Below are 5,556 nucleotides of genomic sequence, written 5' to 3'. Positions count from 1 at the left end.
AACTTCTGGTTTCTTGCCACTGGGATCACCGATACCCACTATCTAGAGACAAAACTTCCCAGTGAAAACTCATCCCTCATTTTCATAGATTTTGGATTCCGCGTTCCAAAGTGTTATATTACCACTCACGGGAAGACTACTGCAAGCTCTCATGCTCAACCAATAGGCTTCTATGTCACGCCATCCTCTTCCAAACTATGACACATTTATATTTTCCAATTCATTTATCAATTTTGAGAGAAAAAATAACAATTTCGAGGTTCTCCCATGGCTGCTTCGATAAACATTCCACAACATTGTTATTTTCCAATATTAACTTCTTTTATGAAAGAGGAGGGTTGTTATGCAACAAGTCCCTCCCTAGGGAGAAGTGTACAACCTAGCAAGAAGTGTAGGTAGCGGGATTCACCAAAGCTTTTTGGCAAGTTCCAGAGTGGAGAAGTACACAGTTTCTGAATCCATAGTTTGACCATCTAGAACTTAGTTAGCTTCATGTTGCGCTATTTTTTCAAGTTATTTCAAGTTATAAAGATTCGCATTTAGCAAGAGAAATCTGATAAAGATCAGGGCCAAGTTAAAGTATTTGCACGTATAAATCATATTTAAGCTATCTCACCAGAGGACGAGTCTCTCACCCGTCTGGAAGAACATAGATTTGGCGATCGTTATTTTAAGTTAAAATGCAAGGTGCACTTCGAGCAATTCAATTTCATGGAGGTAGCTTTAAGAAATCAATTCTGCAACATGTTCGTGTTGCTGAACCATCTTTCAAATCTAATATTATAGCTCGTTATGAGTCTGTTTCTCGTGCTCGTTTGGAAGAACATGGTTTTGAGAGCACAACAATTGCAGACATTTTGAAAGGAAAGGGCAAAAGTGTTGATGGATCTTGGTTGTGGTGCACTACAGAGGACACAAGTGTATGATGCAGTGAAGTCTATGACTCAGCACAATGTAGGAGCACTGTTGGTTGTAAAGCCAGCAGAGGAGAAATCAATTGCAGGGATTATCACAGAAAGAGATTATCTAAGAAAGATAATTGTACAGGGAAGATCTTCGAAAACAACCAAAGTTGGGGATATCATGACTGAGGAAAGTAAGCTTATAACAGTAACTTCTGATACAAAGGTATTGAAGGCAATGCAACTTATGACAGACAATCGTATCAGGCATATCCCTGTTGTCGAGGGGAAAAACATGCTAGGAATGGTATCAATAGGAGATGTCGTTCGAGCAGTGGTAGATGAGCATCGAGAGGAACTGAAGCACTTGAATGCATTCAACCAAGGTGGATATTACATGATGATGAAAACTTTGAAGGACAGCTGCAACCTGTGACTAGGCAGAGTCTTCTGCTTAGCCTTGCAGTGTGAAAAAAGGGTGCTTTTGTTGTATAGTTGGTGAGTTCCGGATGTTTGGCGTGTTTAACTAATTATTAATCACATCTTTTCACATCGAATGCAGACAGTCTAATAAAGTGAGAACTCTTGAACTAGTTTTTTAGAACTTGCAGAAGTATATATTTTATAAATGTTTGTATATTGATGGAAAGTGGTAGTAATATAAGTGTTTTTGATGTTGAAAAAAATCATATTTAAGCTAAATAATTTAAATATAAACAAATTTGGTGACCGCTTAAGTTTTTTCAAGTTATAAAGATTAGCATTTAGCTAGAAATTTGGTAAAGATCAGGGACGAGTTAAAGTATTTGCAAGTATAAATCATATTTAAGCTAAACAATTTAAATATAAGCAAATTTGGTGACCGGTTGTGTAACTAAGAGTGAGTTTTGGATATCTATCTACTGTAATATCTTGAACCTGTTTTTACAGGATGGAAGCTACCTCCTACGATCACCTTCTAACTAGCTACTCGATTTAGGACTGACTGGTTATTTGAGCAAGCAATGGTAGAAATACTTATACCACTGCTCTACTAGAGCAAGCAAAGAAGATCTCATCAATTTGACTTACTCTATGTAGGCCGACCTATATAGATATCAATGATTTCTCAACTATCTTGAGCTATGTATCTAAAAGAGCTTAGAAATAGAAAGTAGGTATTATATATGTATTTTTTTAATGGTTGAATTCGATCAATTTCTTTTTAGATGGAATTATTAGTAATATATATTCGAGCTTGGATTGATCTGGGAGATGAGGTGATATAACGGTGGAATAGATGAGTCCACCACTACACCCAAAGATCGCCTCTTATGTAGCCTTAACAGTAAAGATAGCAAGCAGGGCAGTAAGCAGGTTGGTTGGTTAGTTTGTTGGATCGAGTGACTTCCTTCATGCGTTGAAATGAATCCAATCTTTTCTCCTGGAGAACTACCACCTTGCCATGAAAAAAATCCTTTATGATGAGCTATTCGAACTATGCCCATCCGAGACAAGCCTGCTCATCCAATTCATTATCCTTTTCCAAGGAAGCATAATCAAGTGCCAAAGACTCCTTGGAATCAACTAGTGGGCATCAACGAAGACCCTCGTTCTTCCTGAAAAGAAGCTCTCAATGAGTTTTGATCAGATAGTTTCACAGGATTCAACCAATTGTCTCCATCGCTATTTTGTTGCACCATGATGGGAAGATCGTCATACTCGATTAGCTTACATATTACGAGCCTCGCATGTATTACCCATAAAAGTCAATATAATAATCATATTAATTACGTGGTATTGAGAGTATACTTAATTAAGCAAGTAACACAACGAAGCTTATAGTCATTAATGAGGTATACAATAAACAACATGAAACATGAAGATCACGTGTCCTCACTGCTCGTCTTCATAACATAGGATGTAACCTTTCTCCATAGCATAGCGTGTAAGCCTCAAGCACACAGTTAACATTCATGCACACCAGTTAACATTGCATCATGTTAATCTACTTGGCCTGCAGTATCTGTGTTAAATTGAAATGATTTCTTAATTCACAGTCCAGTTTCATTTTGCATTAAAAAAATACCTCAAAATCATGAAAATTGTGTGCTCCCGCAGGTCTTGAGATTCATGGCAACTACCTAGCTCTCCTTGCACATGTGAAAATGGTCAGTTAAGAATGCAGCTCCAAGGACAAGAGAGGAAACAAAATCTGCCCAGTCCCTCCAAGGACAAGAGAGGAAGCAAAAGTTACCTAGTTCCTGCCTTTAACTGTTGGAACGCGAATTGGTTGAGTGATGGCAAAAAAATGGTGATGGGTCACATGAATCGTATTCTTTTCTCTACATTGGTAGGTTTATTATGCATCAGTTACTCTCATCACAACATGTTGGTAGAATTAAAGGTCTCTTTGGGCTTTTTGATGCCCCGCTTTCACTACAGAGTCACCATCCAGCATAATCATATGGATGGATGGACTCAGTGAGTGAGTTTATTGCCTTCTTATTGCATGGACTCAGTGAGTGAGTTTACTACCTTCTTAATGCATGGAATTAGTGAGTGAGTTTAGTTCATTTTTATTGCATCCTTTTGGGAAACAAGATTGCAGATAGGGTAGAAACGGGTTTTACTCACATTGATGCAACTCCTGAAAATTTCTCCACCTTGCTTGAATCCATCCAAACTAACAAGTCATGTTACTGCTTTTCTTGGTGGACAAAGATATTGCTTCAGGCCTCAGCTAGTGTCTAGGTTCTCATTTCTAATTCTCTCAATCCCTTTATTATGTAGTGAATTTATACAAACCCAGAAACCGAGATTGAAATTAACAGTAAAATTAGCTATAAAGGAAGACCCAAAGCTTAAATTTTTGGACATTCAGAAATGTATCTTCGCAAAAATTGTTGGTAAATTAAAACCCTCAACTTTAAATTTTACAAATTGTTTTAATTTTACAGATTGTTTTAGGGCAGAGCCAGTGATTTATAAAGCAATGGAGAATTCCAAGAAGAGTGCAGTTCTCCTCAGGGCCTTTGTTGGGAACTGGCCTACGTGATGAAATTCTAGTCACCCATGGAGGGTGGATGAATGCTTCTAATTGAAAGGGTTGCCTACCCTTATCCGTTGGAAAGATGGATCCATTGCAGGGTACCTGGAGGACAACGAGGTGCATATTGAATCTTGTATTAGTAAGCTTCTTGAGTAGGGTTTGTGGGTGGTAGTATATTAGAGAAATTTACACAGTTAAATTTGTGGCCAATAATGCGATAAGAAACTAGCATATGTAAATACATATTTGTGTGAAATCCAATAATTTATTGTGTATTGAGAATTTGAGTTTATGTCTTCACAATAAGTTTTTTTCTTATGTTTTACTTCTAAATCATCGTCGACACCCACACATGAAGTGTATATTTAGCACAAGTTCTGAGACTTATTTTAATCAGTGCTTAATAACAGATAAACCACCCTTTATCAGAAGAATTGAATCTTATTACAGTTTTCGGGTTCTTTTATCTGCATTGCTTTCCTTAAGAAACTAGCTATGGATCCTACTCTTTTGCTGGGTGGGCACCTTGTCTTCAAGAAAGGGAGTCTTTTGTTATAAGAAAAACTCATTGTACGTCGGGTAAGAGCTCCCTGAATGAGAGTTGTAGATGGATCCAAGCAAGTAGCCTTTTCTAAATGGCCGGCCCATCATAGCAGTGTATATCTTCGTGGCTGCTTCCAGAAAGACCTGTACAAATATAATTAGATATTTATTTAAACCTTGAGCCACTAAGGACACTAGCCTATAGAAAGTAATTATTCCTGTAGAAAAGCACGCAACGATACATTGGAATGATTCAATTGCTTGAAGGTTCAATGTTGCCTGGGGACGATTCCAATAAAAAGACACGATTCCTGTAGAAAAGCACGCAATGATAATATTGGAAATTTCCTGAAGGTTCGATGCTTCAGGGGGGTTCTTCCTGTAGAAAAGCAAGCAGCCAGAAAAACAACTCCATACATCAGTAGAGTAAGAGCAGCGAGACGCGACGAGCTAGACGGTGCGAAGGAGACTCAGAAATTGGTATGTTATTTTACAGCAACTGCATAGTTACAACATTTACCTAGTTCTTCCCTTAAACTATTCTACACCATCTGCGTAGTTACAACATTTACCTATTTCTTCCCTTAACCATCTGCGTAGTTACAACATTTACCTAGTTCTTCCCTTAACCATCTACATAGTTACAACATTTACCTTTTTTTTCCCTTAAGGTACTCCTGTAAATTATCTTAATTATCTTTCTATTCCAGATATCTAAAATAAATTTGGTTAATGCAGATGTTCTTGTAGGTGTTCTTGGTTTTTTGGGCGTATTCTTATTTTCTTCCAACCCGGGGTGCTGGAAAAATAATGACAGTGCAGAAAGTGTATGACACCTGTTACATTTAGATAGAATCTATGGCACCTATTAATTTTAGACAAAATTTGTGACAAGCATACATGTAACCCATGGCACCTATTACATTTAGACAGGATCCATGGCAGGCTACATGTTTAGACAGAATCCGTGGCAGGGATACATGTAGCCGTATTAGCATGGTCTTGTTAAAAAACACTTTGAAAACTTTGCCAGAAATAATATATCGTCAAAACCAAAGTATAACATTTAATGTTTTCGAG

At 37.5% G+C, this 5,556-nt stretch overlaps 1 pseudogene; it reads left to right on the top strand.

The window, feature by feature from the left end:
• The first annotated feature begins 665 nt into the window (after positions 1-665).
• LOC149182417 (CBS domain-containing protein CBSX3, mitochondrial pseudogene) lies at positions 666-1,437 on the top strand (annotated as a pseudogene).
• Positions 1,438-5,556: the final 4,119 nt, after the last annotated feature.

Source organism: Pinus tabuliformis, chromosome 3_2 (assembly GCF_031772625.1).
Source record: "Pinus tabuliformis cultivar Carrire ecotype Pingquan chromosome 3_2, CPIR1, whole genome shotgun sequence".
Taxonomy (NCBI): Eukaryota; Viridiplantae; Streptophyta; class Pinopsida; order Pinales; family Pinaceae; genus Pinus; species Pinus tabuliformis.
This window is presented reverse-complemented; position numbering and strand designations above follow the sequence as displayed.